The sequence below is a fragment of the Lycorma delicatula genome, chromosome 9 (assembly GCF_047948215.1).
Source record: "Lycorma delicatula isolate Av1 chromosome 9, ASM4794821v1, whole genome shotgun sequence".
Classification (NCBI taxonomy): Eukaryota; Metazoa; Arthropoda; class Insecta; order Hemiptera; family Fulgoridae; genus Lycorma; species Lycorma delicatula.
In genome coordinates, this window is record NC_134463.1 from 18,532,814 (window position 1) to 18,551,344 (window position 18,531).

Here is an 18,531-nt window from a genome sequence, read left to right on the forward strand (position 1 = left end):
AATAATTAGTTTTATGTAACAGTAGTTTTGAGATAATAGATAATAAATGTTTAGTACATATCTATTCACTAGTACATAACATATGGGCTATATTTGTCGATGTTAATGTAGTAAGTGTTCGGCAAAATGCCAACCATTTAAATAAATCGTTAATTTTTAAACGTAAAATTCATTAAATAAAGTATCTTATACTGTCGTTAGTAACGCCCTAGCTCGCTCTCCTATACGTTATTCGATTTTGTCTTATTTACTTTCACATTCGAGATAACTTTTATCATGGCGGTGTTAATGTTAAGAGACCCAAATATTTTAACGGAATGAAACGATTTGCTCGTTATAGTAAAAAAAATATTTGTACGTTCATATTTCTATTGTATTTTGTTTTTTCCTTTTTAGGTCGGTAAATTCTTGACGTATTTTTACTAATATTAATTTAATAACAGTCATTTACATCAATTGGGAAAGAAAGTTGTATCGGTTAGCAGTTTTTTAAAATATTCAAACAAAATGTCGTTACAGAGGTATGTTTATGTTAATTTCTATTTTAAATTTTGAGAATTTCAAGAGCTCGAATCTATAAGAAAATTTTAAAATAAATTTACGTTAATATATGTCATGTATTTGTAATTAAAACTAGATAAATAATAATTTATTCCAACTATATAATTAAAGATTTTAAAAACCACTTTAGGAATGGATTTGTTTGTGTTTAATGAATGATAAACAAAAATGTATACTGTTTCATCAGTATTGGCATGGAAAGATCAAAGAAATATATGAATTATTTTACAAACAAAATCACTAATTACAAAATGAATGAATGATAGAGTCCATATTAATCTAAAGAAGTAGTAATTATATAAAGTAAATTAATATTGATGCAAAAATTGTGTTAATAATAAATTTTTCACTTGAATTTACGTGTTTTAAGTCACGACCAGGCTTAGGATATTTTCATACTCTAAAAATGTTATTTTTCATGTAACTGAAGCTCGTCGTCAGTTGTTTTTACTTGGAAAATAAATTATTCGATTAGGAATAAAATAGCAGTTTTGAATACATCGTAAAATATATTCAACACATCAAAATTGTTTTTACAGGTTAAAGAAGTATACCGTAAACTCGGATTTATCTAATTATTAACTAAATTCCCGTTTTTTTGCTACGATTTTTAAAGGTATGATGTTTTGGTTATATGCAGATTTTATAATTCATAAACAAAACAATCGGTATTGTCTTCAAATAAGTAAATTTTTAACTAGTTATTATGTATCTCAACACGTAATAAGTATGTATAAAGAAAATTTTTAATTAAATAGAATTTAATGAATAAACTAATTTAATATTAAATAAAGATTAATTAAATATAATCAGGATTTATTAAATGTAGTTTTATATCTTACTTTGCAGCACGATTTAGTGTAAATAAAAAATTGAGAATATTAAAAAAAAATATTAAGTCTTTGAGTACGAACTTAATAAAGCCTAACACTTTTACGCTTCAAGCATCCGAGCAGGTACAAAAGTAAAGTTTTGACGTTACTCAATTTTACATTAGCAGACACTAACAAGAGTCCATATTAATGGCACAAATTACGTTTGACTTAATTACGTCAGTGATTCCCAAACTTTCGCCGCGCTCTTTTGCAGTTAAAATTTTTTCATGACGCCCACCTTTTTCATTTTCCTGTTTAGCCTCCGGTAACTACCGTTTAGATAATTCTTCAGAGGATGATATGTATGAGTGTAAATGAAGTGTAGTCTTGTACATTCTCAGTTCGACCGTTCCTGAGATGTGTGGTTAATTGAAACCCAACCGTCAAAGAACACTGGTATCCACGATCTAGAATTCAAATCCGTGTAAAAATAACTGACTTTACTAGGACTTGAACGCTGGAACTCTCGACTTCCAAATCAGCTGATTTGGAAAGACGTGTTCACCACTAGACCAACTAGGTGGGTTCATGACGCCCTACCCTAAGAAAATGTATGACTACTCGTAAGTAAGAGATAAAAATAAATAAAACTCGTGTATTATCATTATATTTTTACTATATTAACATTAAATTAATAATAAATTATAAATGTTTTGGTTCAATTAATTATGAAGCTTTTACAATATTTCGCGGCGCTGTGTGAAGAGGTCGCGGCTCTCCGGGGCGCCGCGTCGCACAGTTTGGGAATGAGTGAATTACGTAATTACTCGAAAGGTCTTACAAACAATTTATTAAAATTATACTAAAACAATTCCTGTTTAATAAAAACATTACTGATGAGTATTTAAATAACAACTATTAATCAGATAAACGTTTTTTGCTTAAACGTGAATTTAAATACATACTCAGATATTTAGAATTAATTTGTTGAAAATAGTTGGTTATTTTAAACCAATACGGTTTTTATTTATTTATTTTTTATAAAAATGTTGCTTCTGTCAGGGTTTCTCCACAGTTTCCCTTGATACCTACAAGTAAATGCTTAAAAACCCTTTTTGTTATCTATAGAACAGTAAACATATCAATCCTGCATCTATACAATAGTATATCTTTTAATATTACATTGTGTTTTGAATAAAGAAAATTATTTAATAATCTGAATACAAAAAAAATAAGGTATACGCACTCAAATTATTGAATCGTTTGAATTTTAAAGAATTCTTTAAAAATTAGACTTGTATCAGCTGTACAAAAATAGATTATATTAAAAGTATTAAAAAATATATGAAAGGTAAATATTTTTACCATTTTATCACGTATTATCATTTTCAGCATTTTTTTTATGAACCTTTTAATAAATCATAATAGTATCATAATTCGATCTATCAGTAAAGAATAAAAGATTATAATAAGTAACATTTAAAATTAATAACTTTTTGCAATTTTTTAAAGGGCACGAATGCTTCTTTCTTTCTTTTTGCTAATTATATAGGTAGTAACATCATTCGCGCGTTACAATAATTAACAATTATATACCAAACAGCATATAGTCAACCATAATGAAGAGAAACTTCATTTCATTAAACGTATTTTAAATTCGGTGATTTAAAGGGAACCGGTTTTTCAAACGTGGTTTCCGACTGTATCACGACGGTGGCAATTTATTATTACGTCATATCCTTTTATATTTCAGGATGTTAGTAACTGTACTGTTACAATCTTTCTTCTTCGGTACTTATGTTTTTAAAGATACTGGTTGATATATATATATATATTTCAATTACAGGTTTATAATTTAATACATCAGTCAATTCTTTTATTTCTTACTCATTAAAATACATGCATATGTATAAGTGAGTTTGTATTCAACAAGAATGTGTAGTATATAATTTACATAATTATATAAACATAAAAATAACTAGAAAGAAAAATTATATCTTAAATTACTTTTTAACGTATCAGAAGAGTTTACCGTATTATAATATATATATATATATATATATATATATATATATATATATACTCCAACAAATCCATACTTATCATAATCTATACATACACATGTATATATATATATATATATGTTTATGTTACTGGGATAGACCGATATCTGACAAATGATATTCTCCGGTGAATGTCGATACATACCAAATAAGTCGGTGAAAGACCGAAATATTTGCTTAATCGGATCTTCGTTGGTATATGTCGACAAACACAGAAAGGTGGGAGTCAAATCGATAACTAGAAATTTAAAAAAAATCACCCAATACCAGCCTTTAATGCAAACAGATTACGAGAAACCCCCATAAAAGAAGCAATTTTAAATTTAAGCCAAACATAACCTACTCTCGCTTTCGCTAATTATATATGTTATTCTCCAACAATGGAAGCGATTAATCAAATTCACGCCATTTATAAAAAAATTTAATCAAATTTTCAGCATTTTATCTAAATTGAAAGGGCCAGTCAGGATATACAGAATACGTTAAATGCATGGATAAATGATAACGATGCAAATCAATGGTCAGATGCTTTGCCCTTTGTTCTACATTTTTATAAAAATATTTCTATTCAGTTTTCAACATAAGTTGATTCTGAATGTGGTAAATTTGATTAATCGCCTCCAATTATGAAGAATAACATATATAATGTGTATATTTAACGTTAATTAGACGAGGTTAGCGAACGTAGGTTTTATTTGACTTAAATTTAAACTTCCTTTTTTACGATAGTTTCTCGTAATCTATTTACCTTTGAGATTCGTGCAGGGTGATTGTTTTTTTAATTTCTACTTATCGTTTCTACCCCCTCCACAGCTTATCTGTGTTTGTTAAAATATACCGAGGAAGGTCGAAACATATAATAATATAAGCAAATATTTCGATATTTCACCGACATATTTAGTATGTATCGACATTTACCGGAGAATATTGACATTCTATAATTTCAGTCTTTCACGGTAATATATACATATATACTCGTATAATGATTCACGAAGAATATAAAAAAACTTTCAGGACGTGTTCTACTTTAAAATAAAGAAGAAAGTTCATATAAAAATAAGTTCGGAAACTCTTCGTTAGTATCGGCTGGGAAAAGATTTCGCACTGTTTTCCGCGGCTTCTGTTAAATTAAGTCATACTGTAATTCTTGGCATCTAAATTAAGGAGTAAATTTAATAATTTTACATGAAATTTGACATTGAAAAAAATAGGCTCCATAATTCTATTTTTAGTTATTTGGGAGAAATCTAAGGTAAAAGACAAAATTTAATTTACTACACATTCGGCACCGTTGGTAATTAATACAAGTGTATAAATTAAATTTCCACTTGCCAACAATTTAAAAAGTGTAAATCCTAGTACTTTCGTAGCTGTTACACCATCTGCAGGGATTTTCTAAAAGATGTTACTTTAAATTCAAATCAATAATCGTTTTTAATATTACATTATGTTGATAATAATCGGTCGTCAAGAATAAAATTAATTCGTACGTCAATAAAACAGTTACGTCATGTTTGTAATAGTCCCAAACGTCTTACAAACATGACGTTACTGTCTTATTTTTGTACGAATTAATTTTATTCTTGACGACTGACTATTATGAACATAACAGTGTAATATTAAAAACTATTATTGATTTGAATTGAAATTAACATCTTTTAGAAAATCCCTGAAGATGGAGTAACGCTCCGAAAGTACTAGGATTTACACTTTTTAAATTGTTGGTAACTGGAAATTTAATTTAAACAATAAAAAAATAAAATATTGCAGATAAACACATTATTTTATGTTTGGCGTAAAATAAATATTTGAATCTTTTCCACTATAGAACTACAAGGCTTAATTTTTTCCTTTTGGTTATGTTTATAGACGTACGATTCATCAATACACAGAATTAGCATAATCTAACCAAACATAATCCCTAAACTCCCTAACCTCGTTAGTTTTCTGTTTTTTTTTTTGTTTTTGTTTAACCTCCGGGACCACCATTAGGTATTGATTCAGAGGATAAGTTAAATGTTTTGTAGCGTGTGTGAAAATGCCATGCCTTACCGGGATTCGAACCCGGGACCACCGAATTAAAGGCCGAGACGCTACCACTAGCGCCACGGAGACCGGCCCCTAACCTCGTTTAAGTAACATTAAATATACAAATCATACACAACTTACAACTATTATATTACAAAAGTACACTAAATATTATAATTATTAACTGTACTTTAAAACAGCGCAATAAATTAATTAATTACTGCTTATAGTTGAATTGTTATTTTAATACCCGAGTTCTGTAGAAAATGTTTAAGCCATGCAATCCTATAATGGAAAAGATCCAAATTTTTTAAATGGGTAATAAAAATACACAAGTTTTAAATAAAACTTGTAAAGAATTTAATTCTTACTAAAATGGTATGTATAAATTCAATAATTAAAATATTTATTAAAAAAAAAAAAACATGTCAAAATGTAGCAGATTTTAATTAGGTATTAAACAAAAAACTTTTCAATATTATAAAACAAAAAAAAATAAATATTTTAGAAAAATAAACAATCAAAAGTTTAAAAAAATGAAAAAACAAAATAATTTATTAGACATTTTTTAATGTTAATTAAAAAATTAATTTTAACTAAACTTGTTTGAAATAGTTTATTTCAAATTTATCAATATTTGCCGGCCTCCGTGGCGCGAGTGTACCGTCTCGGCTTTTCATTTGGAGGTCCCGGGTTTGAATCCCGGCCAGGCATGGCATTTTTACACACGCTGCAAATCATTCATCTCATTCTCTGAAGCAATACCTAAAGGTGGTTCCGGACGTAAAAAAAAAAAATAATAACAGCTGATTCCAACAATTAAATTAAAAATTTATACAAACATAAGGCATATATCAGACTTAATAGAGAAAGCTTGTATCAGCCTTTTTCCTAAAAGAACCCTGTCTCAGGCTTTATAAAGAATTAACCATGTATGAATCTACAAAATATTATTTCTTATAAAGACATATTTTTACCACTTTAATGATTAATCATTGCTATATAATTAAAGATAAAATAAAATGAAAGAAAAAAATGGACCGCGTTATAAGAAAAGAAAGTGTATGAATATACACCTCAGAAAGACGTAATACTTTAAACAAGTATAAAAATCAATCTATTAAAAAAAGAATGAAAGGAGTCTCATGTGAGAGAAAGAGATAAAACGAAAGTAAAAAGAATGAATGGGATTAGAATTACGACAAAAAGCTTGAAATCATGTTTGGTCTATCATTAGAAACATCTTTTAGAAAAATCAATACTTTTTATATTCTATATAAATAGAAAAAAAAATATTATAGAATTAATAATAAAATTTGGAAGGAATTATTTGTAAAATTAAAGAAAAATAATAAAGATTTACTATTTTTATTATCATTATCGGTCCATTTTATAATATTAAGCTTTTTTTTATGTATTTATAGTTGCATCAATAATTAGTCATTAGCGATTTATCACTGTAATGTAAATTGTACTGGTAAATATGTATTTTTGAATAAACTCACTTCATCCTTTCATAAGAAGTACGGTTAAGTTAATTGAATCCAAACCATCAAAGAGCCGGCCTCCGTGGCGCGAGTGGTAGCGTCTCGGCCTTTCATCCGGAGGGCCCGAGTTCGAATCCCGGTCAGGCATGGCATTTTCACACGCTACATTGTCATCTCATCCTCTGAAGTAATACCTAACGTTGCTCCCGGAGGTTAGAAAAAAACACCGATACCTCGCGTCACGTATGTACCTCGCATTACTCAAAAACGATTGTCCATAGAATGTTGAAATTTTGGATTTAGGACTGTTGTAAAATCTAGTTTTGCACCTCCCCTTTTGATTGCAATTGATTGAGCCAAAATTGTCCAAAAAAATCCCAAAATGCAAACAATTTGAATATTTTACTTTTTCTTAACTGCATTAATAAGCCCTAATTGAGAACTTTTCAACGGTCATTGAGAGCTTATCAGAAGCGGTACTTATTTTCATTGGTTCCAGAGTTATAGCCAAATAAAATTTTAATTAACGAAATATTTGGATCTTACAAGGAGAAGGCACATCGGTTCGATTCCGACTTCATTTCCTTTTTTTTTATTATTTAAATATATTGATTTTTTAATAATTATTAACCTCAGATGGCAAAAAAAAATTTACAATAAATAATGATAATAATTCAATAATAAGAATAAAAAATTAAAAAATATGAAAATAAATCAGAAGTTATTTGTGAAATAAAATTTTATGTACTTTTAATTTTAAAAAATGTGTATATGTAATTTAATAAGCGTACAAGCAAATCATGTGGTGTCCACATCAGATTTTTAACTTTTATTACTGACAGTAAAATAATAAAAATGTTTTCCACTTAAAAAAGATTGCATGAAACTTATTAATTATAATAATATACTAAAACCAAAAATTCTCATTACAAAGATTTAAAAAAAAAGTAATAAATAATTTTTGTTGAAATCATGATCTAAGTTAACCATTAACTTAGTCTAATCGAATGATTTCTTACCTAATCTTTGGTAAATCCTTATTTAATATAATTTAATATTAATGCTATTATAATAGTAATCAAAAACATTAACTGTATGAACTAATACTAAAACCTTGTTTTATTATTATAATTATTCATTATGTACATGTACTTTATAAAAAAATTAAATAAAAAAAAAGTTAATCTTTATAACTATATGGTTATTTATTTGCTGAAGTATTTTACTGAAAATGTTTTGTAATAACCAGAATGTTGACTGGAACACAATTATTCTAACTAAATCAAAATAAAATTACTTAGATTTGAATTCCGGAATTATTGAATTATTTTAATCAATTGTCGGGTTATAGCTGGACAAAATTAACTATTAAAATATATCGACTTAATAGCAATATGTTTTAAAGTAATAATATTAACTTATTGGTAAAATAAATATTTTAAAGATAAGGAAATTCCAAGGAAATATTCATTAAAAAACATATGGTAAATTTGATTTAAATGTCAGGAAATATTCTAAAGAAAATTATTCAGATTTTTCTTAAAGTTTTGAGGTTCTATTTTTTAAATGTATTGTTCATTTTGTTGTTATGCAGGTAAATTAAAATAAGTATGTTGGATTTCCATCTTACAGGTTTCATACAGACCTTTTTAATATATATCGCTTTTTTTTTAAATTCAATTGATAAACCATAAATGGAACGTATAGAAAGATATGTATCAGTTATTTTTTAAATATTACGGGTAAAATTGAAATATCGCAGTTGACAGAGTAAAGATGGACTCTTGGACCGGCTACTACCCAGTCGCGGTACAATTTTGTATAAAGTTTGAATATATCTACAAAAAAATTGTTATTCTTATGAAAAAAAAAAAAAACTAATTTAGAAGGAAGCTAAAAGTAACAACTAACCGGCCTGCGTGGTACGAGTGGTAGCGTCTTGGCGTTTCATCTGGAAGTCTCGAGTTCTAATTCGGTTAGGGATGGCATTTTCACACGCTAAAAATATTTCCATTTCATGTCATCCTCTGAAGCGGTCGTCCCGGAGGCTAAAAAACAAAAAGAAAAAAGAAATTATAAGAACTACATGTTGATGAAAATAACAAAGAAATGTAGAGAAACCGACTATGTAGCGATTACTACTATTAAGCAGTAAACTGGCTCTCTGGAATGCAGAAATACAATCGTTCAATTCCTCTGTGTAATATTTTATATAAACAATCTGTTTTCAAAGTTATAAGAAAAGATTTACAACGAGACCATTAGAGAAAGTTTATGTATAAAATAAAAAGGAGTCATTACAATCAGCCTATTTGATGAAGAATAAAATTGGATAAAACAGTTAAAATGAATCAGTACATACACACACACACACACACACACACACACACACACACATATATATACATCGAAAAAAGTTGTAGCAATTTAAAAAAAAAACGTATCTCAAAACTATTAGAGATAATCAAACGAGTATTTTTTTTTTTTAATCTACCAACTCAAAAGTTTTTATACGTACCTTACAATGTTTCAATATGAGCTCTCTTGTTCGTTTTGCAAACATCCAGCCGATAATCGACTTCGGCCCAGGTTCGCTGAATCATCGCAGCCGTAATTTTGGCAATAGCAGCCGTGATCAGCTGTCTCAAATTTTGTAATTTGAGACAGCTATAAATTTTGTATATCCCTGATCTTTTCACTAAAAAAAATTTTTTTAACGTATCCCCATAGAAAACAGTCTACGAACATCAAATCTGGGCTTCTCAAAAGCTAAATTACAAGACCCAACGATTAGAGAGATTACAGAAACCAACGATTAGGGAATCTTTTATTGAGAGCGCGTCGAACCCCTAGGCTAAAGTGTGGAGGGGTACCATATTGTTAAAATATTATAGCGACGTTACTTTCTTGTTCAATTTGGTCATCTTACGGGAAAACGTACAGTTGTACCATATGTAAATAAACATTTCCTGCGATAGTAGGATCATGAAAAAATAACGAGCCAATCACAGGATCGGACATCAAACCGTACCACACGTTTATTTTTGGGGAATCTCTGACATACTCAATAATTTCATCGAGTTGCTGAGATCCCCATATCCTAAAATTATGCCAAAACATTTGAGACAACGGATCACCGCTGCATTTTCACAGTTACGCTTGCGATTATCCAGCGGACCTACAATTCGATTATCGGCTGAATGTTTGCAGAGCGACCAACGGGGCTCATATTTAAATATTCTAAGGTATGTAAAAATCTTTTGGAGTCGGAGAATTTTTTAAACAAATACTCGTTTGATTATATCTAATAGTTTCTGAATACGATTTTTTATATATACGAACCTTTTTCATAATCTCTATATAAACGTTACGAATCTCTTCCTGTTAACAGATTCCATTAAAAAAAAAAAAAACAAAAAAAACGTGGAAATTATTATTTACATTACCGGTAATACAGAAAATATCGTTTATAGTGACCTCCGTGGAACTTACTATTTTAGGTCATTATAACCGATAGTCACAGTAACAGATGTTTAGTTAGCTTAGTGGTACTACTTTAATATGTCATATACACCGGTACTGTAATACAGTAAAACAATGATCATTAAAAATAATAATTTATTTCCGTAATAAAATAATGTTAAAAAACAAAAATATACAATAATAAATACAAATATGGTGTAGTAAAAGAAGCTAAAAAAATTGTAAAAATTAATTTTTCTGCAAAAAGTCCGTTATTTTGCTTTGCTTCGAACACTTCGTGTTGTAATACAGTTTTTTATGGTTCTTTTCTAAATCAAAACAAACACTCTTTGTTTTTTCATTAACAATTTCTGTAAAATGATAAACCGGCAAACGGTTTTCATTGCCGCTAAAAGTTCTGGAAGATTTGTCCAGAAAGAATGGAATGGTTCTTTCTGGCTTTATAGATTTAAAGGTTCATCAGCATTATAGATTTATCGTCTGAATAGCTCTCTTTTAATTTCTGACACACCGGTAGGAGTTGCTGAAGCCTCGCCTCTTATTCTCCCCGACACAATATAGTTTCGCTGACGGAACCGTTATATCCTTCTTTCTTTCTTTTTCCTGTTTAGCCTCTGGTAATTACCGTTCAGATAATACATCAGAGGATAGAACCGTTATATCCAAGCTGAAATTATTTCACGTGTTTTACCGAATTTTTCAGAAAAATCGTTCGCCTTAATTTGCAATACAGGATCGCTAATAGGGATATCACTAGCCCTCTGGTATTTAAACCATTTTAACAGCTCTTTAACACCATTATGTTGACTAGTCCGTAATTTTTTTGACTTCATAGAATTTGTTTCAAAATTTTTCTTAATTTTTTCACGGTTCTTCCATATCACCGATATTGTGTAATGACCTACGCCTACTTCTTGGGCAATGTTATTAGTTTCACCATTTTCTAACCGCCAGATAGTGTACGCCTTTTCCTCTATCGTGAATGTTTTTGCGAAGTCATAATTAAATAACTATTAAATAAATTACACAGGATACGTAAAATAAAATACCCGACCCGCCTTAGTGTAAAATACAATATGATACCACGCAAAAGATTAATAACAACTGAATGTGGCTGCTTCAGTTGACAACAATCTGGTACAGGAAGAAGATAAGAAAAACAAGAACATGCATAATGCGGTACATACATAAGTACTTATGCAGGTAAAAAGAAAGAGGTGAATCATTTTAACCGTCAAAATATTTCTGTATACAATGTAGATATACTACATTACTGATGTGTCACTTCCGTCCGTCATTATAAGCGATAAAATGTTGCATTGCAATAGAAAAATAAGTAATTATTACCGATATGTCACTATACCGATACTGTATTTGTGTATCAAAAGCATACCAAACCAACCAAGACAAAAATGTTGGTCATTATATTCGATATTTTATTATCCGATGTCACTAAAAACGATACTACTGATAACGAGAGGTTATCTCTAAAGACCATTTCTTTGTAAAAACAATTTTCTGAAAACTTTATAAATATTTTTTATTTCTCTTAAACTACATTCCTTATACTACTTTTCTATACAATAACCACCTGAATTAACACATTTATCGCAGCGATAATACACCCACATCGTATTTTTCTGCCACCAGTCCATTTAACCACCGATTAACAGCATTTTTAAGTTCATCGTCACCCGCGAACTGCTTACCGCTCAAAAATTCTTTCATTTTAAAAAAAAAAAATGGTAATCAGAAAGAGCTAAGTCCGGACTATATGGTGGATGATCGTAAATTTCCCATCCAAATATTCTCAGTAAATCACGTATCGGACCCGCAACAAGTAGACGTGCATTATCGTGCAGCAGGACGATGCCGTCGGTCAGCCGCCTACGTCAAAGATTTTGAATGGCGATCCATAACTTAGGTAGAGTTTCACAGTGGGCTTCTGCGTTTCTATTCGTTCCACGGGGCATGAAATCAATCAGCAGTATGCCAAACCGACCCTAAAAGACTGTGGCCATCAGTTTTCGTCCAAACAGCGGTGGCTTGACCTTCGTCTGTCTGGTTTGTGACTGAGGAAGCCAGCATCCACTTGAATGCCGTTTTCTCTCTGGCGTGTAATATGAAATCCGTGTTTCATCGCCGGTAACGATTGAATTAAGGAACTCATCACCTTTTTCTGTGTAGCGCTTCAAAAATTCCAAAGCAGATACCATTCGGTTTTTTTTGTGACGTTCCGTTAAGATGTGCGGCACCCGACGTGCACAAACCTTTCTGAATCCTAAATGATCATGAACAATGAAACCGATAGAAACAGCTCTTGAAACATCAGGAAAAATAAGGGCCAGATCGGAAATCGTTGAGCGACGATCTTTTCCGATTTCATCATCGACGCGTTTCAACAAGTCCTCGGTAATTATCGAGGGCCTCCCCGAAAGTTCTTCATCATGCACGTTATTTCTAAACCTTTCACACCATTTTCGGACGTTTCTTTCAATCATTACATTATTACCGTACACAGCAACAAACTGTTTATGAATTTCAGCCGGCTTAACGTTTTGATGGTTTAAAAAACGGATGACCACAACGTATTTCACAGTCGGCGGCAACATCGATTTTCCTATTCATTTTATAACTTAATAACTCACACGTAATCAAAGATACTACAACGGGACAACGTACAGATAAAAATGCAGTGTGTGCATTACTAGCGTGACCACGAACGACACAGGTTCACCAACCTTAAGGAGAGAAATTTTCCAGCGGTCTTTACTTTAGATATCCCCCGTTCAAAACTTAAAATAATAATAATTTTTTTAATAAAGTATTAAGCGTGTATTAATTAATGTCTCAATAATAAAGCAGAAAGCCGGTTAGAAATATATGAACTGAAAAAGAAAAAAATATGATAATTTTCCACAAATTTCTTTATAGTAAAAATATATACGAAAATAAAAATGTTAATGAAATGGGAAACGTTAATACAACTTTACTAACAAAAAAAGGATAAATAAATAATTAAAAGGAATGGAATTATGTGATTGAAATTTTTAACTGGTTACGAAATTACTGATGTACACAACTTCCAGTAAATATGCTAATAAACTTGTAATATTATACCTTGATACAATTCGGCATTGGAAATGTCGAATAAACTAAAAAGAATCTTTCTGTAATAATATGGTTAACCGGTCGTAAAATTTGTCTGAATCCATTAAAATAAATTTGTAACATGAATTTAAAGCAAATTTAAAAAAAAAATTTAAAACACCTGGAACATAAAGTTTCATAACATTTTTAACACTCACCTTGATATACTTTTATAACATTAATTCTTTTATCGAATTTTAAATAAACTTCTGATAGTCTGCCAAAAAATATGTGATAAAACAGTAAAAATTAAAAAAACAAATATATAAAAAAGTATTTTATAAAAACTTTGTATTCTTAATTATAAATTAATATGCATACCTAAAATTACAAAATTAGCTTAAAAATTAACAAATGTTACAAAATTCAAATGAATTAATTTTATGATCTACGTGATTTTTTAGTATTGAATTTCATAATCAAAAAAATTTTATACTACCTACTGCTATAGAAGCATCCATCCTGTTGTTTAGCATATTACAAATAAAGCTGACAACAAAGTTATAATACTTTTTTGGCATTAGTTATTTAGTGGAAAAAAAATAAAGATACATGAAAAAAGTTACCTAAGATTTCTTTTTTGGGTTGAGGGTAATTTATGTGAAGTTTTATTATAAAATAATCATTATATATTTAAATAAATCAAAAAAAGCTTTAATATCTAATTTTTTCTGCTTCCCACCACCAAAATCATCTTCTAAAAAAAATCTTTTGATTTTTCTACGTTTAAATGGAAGAAACAAAAAAAAAATCACTGAAAAATATGTAACCAATAAAAAGATACCTAAAATTTCTTTTTTGGGTGATGAGAAGGATGAATTATACTGAAATTTTATCGTAATACCATTATTAAAGTTTTAAAAAATTCAAAATACGGATCTTTTTATACATTTATCCGCTCCCCATTCCCAACATTGCCCCCAAAGTATCTTTTTTTTGGGGAGTCACTTGAACCCCTACTACTACTATTACCTAGAAAGAGTTTTTTCAGTAGACCAGCCCGGTAAGTTTCCTCGGCTAGGCCTGTAAAGTTCGTACAATAACCTTTTACATCATTTTTATTACAAAATTTTGTTTTGAATTTTAGGTCCGAGGTCTATAATTTAAAAAAAAAAAAGTATACATTTCTTGATATCTGTGTATATGAAGATAAATTCTTAAAAAAATTATAGAAAATTATATTTAAACCGAAGGGAGATAGAACAAAAAACATGTCAATTTTAAGAGGTGAGAATTGATTTTCTGAAAATATTTTTGAATTACTTATATATGCATTTTAAGTAACAAATTTTCTTTAATAAAGTTTTCTCTAAAATGTCTCAGAAGAAAATCGAAATCATTTTTTCGCGATATAACCCACCCCGTCAAAAATTTGTAAAAAAATTAATATGATCGATTTGTCTCATATGTATAGAAGTATTTGAGCCAAATTTGAAGAAAGTCGGTTTGGAATCCTGAGATATAAAGCCTAAAACACTGGACACATATACATAGATTCAAACATATGTTTTTTTGGTCTAGAAAAACTAGTTAGATTCTGAAACTTAAATTGGAAAAAACCTGATACCACATTTTTTCCCCTTTAATAAAACTATTCTAGCTATATTCTCCCGGGAAAAAAAATTAAAACTAACATAGCATTCACAATTTATGATACCTTAAACATTTAAAAGCAATATAAAGTTCCAACTCAAAAGATAAATTACAGAATATCCGAACAGGTATTTATTTATTAGCAAATACGATAATTGATTTCGAAGAAAAATTTCGAAATAATTTAATAATTCTAATAATAAAATAAACGGTGAGAAATTTATATATATATATATATATATATATATATATATATAAAAGATGAAATAGAATAATAAACTATGTATTACAATAATGATAATACTATAACACATGTACACATATTACACAATACAAAAAAAAACTTACAAATAAAACAGATGGTGACTTGATAGTTTACGTGTAATAAGCCTGTTACTAAAGCAATTTTCTTGCAACTTTACCGGTTTTTCAAATACAAAACACACAGACATACCGATTACATAAAATAGAATTTCTTGTATTAATATAATAACCTCTTGATAGAATTCCGTAATTTATAATAGCATTTTGCAGATCGCAAACTTACCAAACAGTGAAAATGTAAGATAAAGTAAGCAAAAATTAAAACTGATTCTATGCAGTTATACGAAAGATACACAAATTTAATGACATCGCTGAGAATTAATAAAAAGCAAAATTAGCAAAATTGAAGCTGATATCTTAGTATATAATTTATTCGTTAACATTCATTCGCTAAGATATAATTCATAACTTTTGACATTCCTCTTTTTTTAATCATATGTATTTATACGTAAATATAAATTAATAAATATATATTTCATCGAAACTATTAATAAAACAAAAACTCCGAGTGGTAAACACGTTGTCATAATTCAGCTGATTTCGAAGTCGAAGTACTCAGGTTCAAATCCTAATAAATACTAGTTCATGGATACCGGTGTTCTTAGGTTAGTGATTGGGTTTCAATTAACCACAAGACTCAAAAATAATCAGCCTGAGTTTGCTCAAAAGTACACATTTTCCGGTACAGTTACATTACCCTGATAAGTTGCTAATGATTTTAATTTTGTTGGTGCTACTATAAATAAAAGTATAAAAAACAAAAAGCTTAATTTCAAACTATAGATCGAGTTGTTTATTTAAATTTGTATAAATTTTTCCTGGTTCAAATATTTTTATTTTTTTTAACTAGAAAAAATGGGACTACGACCCACCGCGAAAATATTACATGGTTTATGTTTCATTACACATGTTTCTGTTAAATATTTTTGCCAATCGTAACTAAATAACGTTCAAGAATTTGGCGTACTAACAACAACATAAAACTTTTACAACGAAAACCTTCAAAATCCTGAGAATTTTTGGTTGTTTCTTGAGTTGCGATTTTCTAACACAGTTATAACCCCAATTACTTCCTTTTAACTTCCTTATACGAAGTAAAGGAAGTATTGTGATCGCGATGAATTTCGGTTTTTAGATTTCAATGGAAATATCCACTTGACCATATCTGAATCTATTCTGACTAGTTTCGGCGTGACGTCTGTACGTACGTACATACGTAAGTATGTATCTCGCATAACTCAAAAACGATTAGCCGTAGGATGTTGAAATTTTGGATTTAGGACTGTTGTAACATCTAGTTGTGCACCTCCCCTTTTAATTGCAGTCGACTTAACCAAAAGTGTCCAAAAAAGCCCAAAATCCAAAAGATTTAAATTTTGAATTTTTTCTTACCTGCAGTAATAAGCACTAATTGAGTGCTTTTCAACGACATATCAAAGTGGTTCTTATTTTCAGTGGTTCCAAAGTAATAGCTAAATAAAATTTTAATTAATGAAATATTTGGGTCTTACAAGGGGAAGGCATATCGGTTCGAATTAGATTTCAACTACCTTTATTTTTTAACTTTTTTGTAATTTAAATATATATTGATTTATTAATAAATTATTAACCTATGATTGTAAAAATTTTGTATTAAAATGAAAATTACAAAAAATTTTATTTCACTAATAACTTCTGAGTTTTTTTTTCATTTTTTGTTTTTGTATTATTATCAAATTATTATTTACTGTTAATTTTTATTGCAATCGGAGGTTAATATTTATTAATTAATCAATATATTTACATTAAAAAGATATATGTATTGAAGTCGGATTCGAATCGATTTACCTTCCCCTTTTAAGATCCAAATATTGCATTAATTAAAATTTTATTTGGCTATAACTCTGGAACCAATGAAAATAAGTACCAGTTATGACAAATCGTTGAAAAGTTCTCAATGAGGAATTGTTAATGCTGTTAAGAAAAAGTTCAATATTCAAATTTCATGGATTTTGGTCTTTTTCGCTCATTTTTGTCCCAGTCGATTACAATCAAAAGAGGGGCACAACTAGATGTTGCAAAAGTCCTAAATACAAAATTTCAACATTCTACGACTAATTATTTTTGATTTATGCGAGATACATACGTACGTACAGAGGTCACGCTGAATCACTAGTCAAAATGGATATTTCTGTTGCAATCTAAAAATTGAGATTTTTCGCGATAGCAATATTTTCTTTACTTCGTACAAGGAAGTAAAAACACAAAAGTAAAATAGAATTTACTAGTTATCACTAGAATAAAATATTTAATATTATACATAGATAAAGGTAAAAATTAAATCGGGTGGAGTCTATTTTAATAAACCAGTATATAATTACGGAAACAATAAAAATAGTAATCAACAGGTAATAAAATTATCTAAGAACTATTATTATGAAATTATTACGTTTAATTCTTTCTTTCATTCCTTTTACAATAATATTTATTTAATTCTTTACTGGAGCTTCCACAATAATCGCTATATTTAAGCCAACATTCACTTACTTATAAATAAATAAATAAATAATTATAATAAACAAAGAGCTGAATGTCGATAGTAATTTCCCATTAAACAACCTTGGTGTTAAATGTAATACAATTATTACTGTAAATTATATTTGAATCGTCGAATAAAATAGTAAAGTTAATTATTACATTTATAATGATAATAATATTAATATCTTAATAGTAAATAATCCATCAAACATTTTCATAAAATCATCTTAAAGAAAAATTAATAACCCTATAACTTGCAATTAGTCGATCTGTAATAATATCTAAAATAAAAATTTCTCATACTTTTACCATAGTGTAATTTAATCCAGTAATAAATAATATTATACGAATGGTTAACGTCTTTAATTACAAAATTTACCAGAAAAAGAAAAGCTGACTAAAAAGTTATTATACTTTCCCGGTATTTGTTATTTAATCGTATTTAGTGAAAATTTATAAAAGACCACATTATTTATAGGCTAAATCTTAAGGCACCCTGGAATAGTTAGT

At 28.8% G+C, this 18,531-nt stretch overlaps 1 protein-coding gene and 1 long non-coding RNA gene across 3 annotated transcripts in view; one reads left to right on the plus strand and one right to left on the minus strand.

Moving 5' to 3' along the window:
* Positions 1-18,531, minus strand: part of LOC142330152 (uncharacterized) — a 345,036-nt gene that overhangs the window by 157,645 nt on the left and 168,860 nt on the right. The window contains exon 3 of the long non-coding RNA XR_012757703.1: positions 8,866-9,002. This is a non-coding gene — a long non-coding RNA (uncharacterized LOC142330152). The remainder of the gene's footprint in view (positions 1-8,865; positions 9,003-18,531) is intronic.
* Positions 1-18,531, plus strand: part of LOC142330151 (peroxidase-like) — a 310,626-nt gene that overhangs the window by 18,763 nt on the left and 273,332 nt on the right. The window lies entirely within an intron of this gene.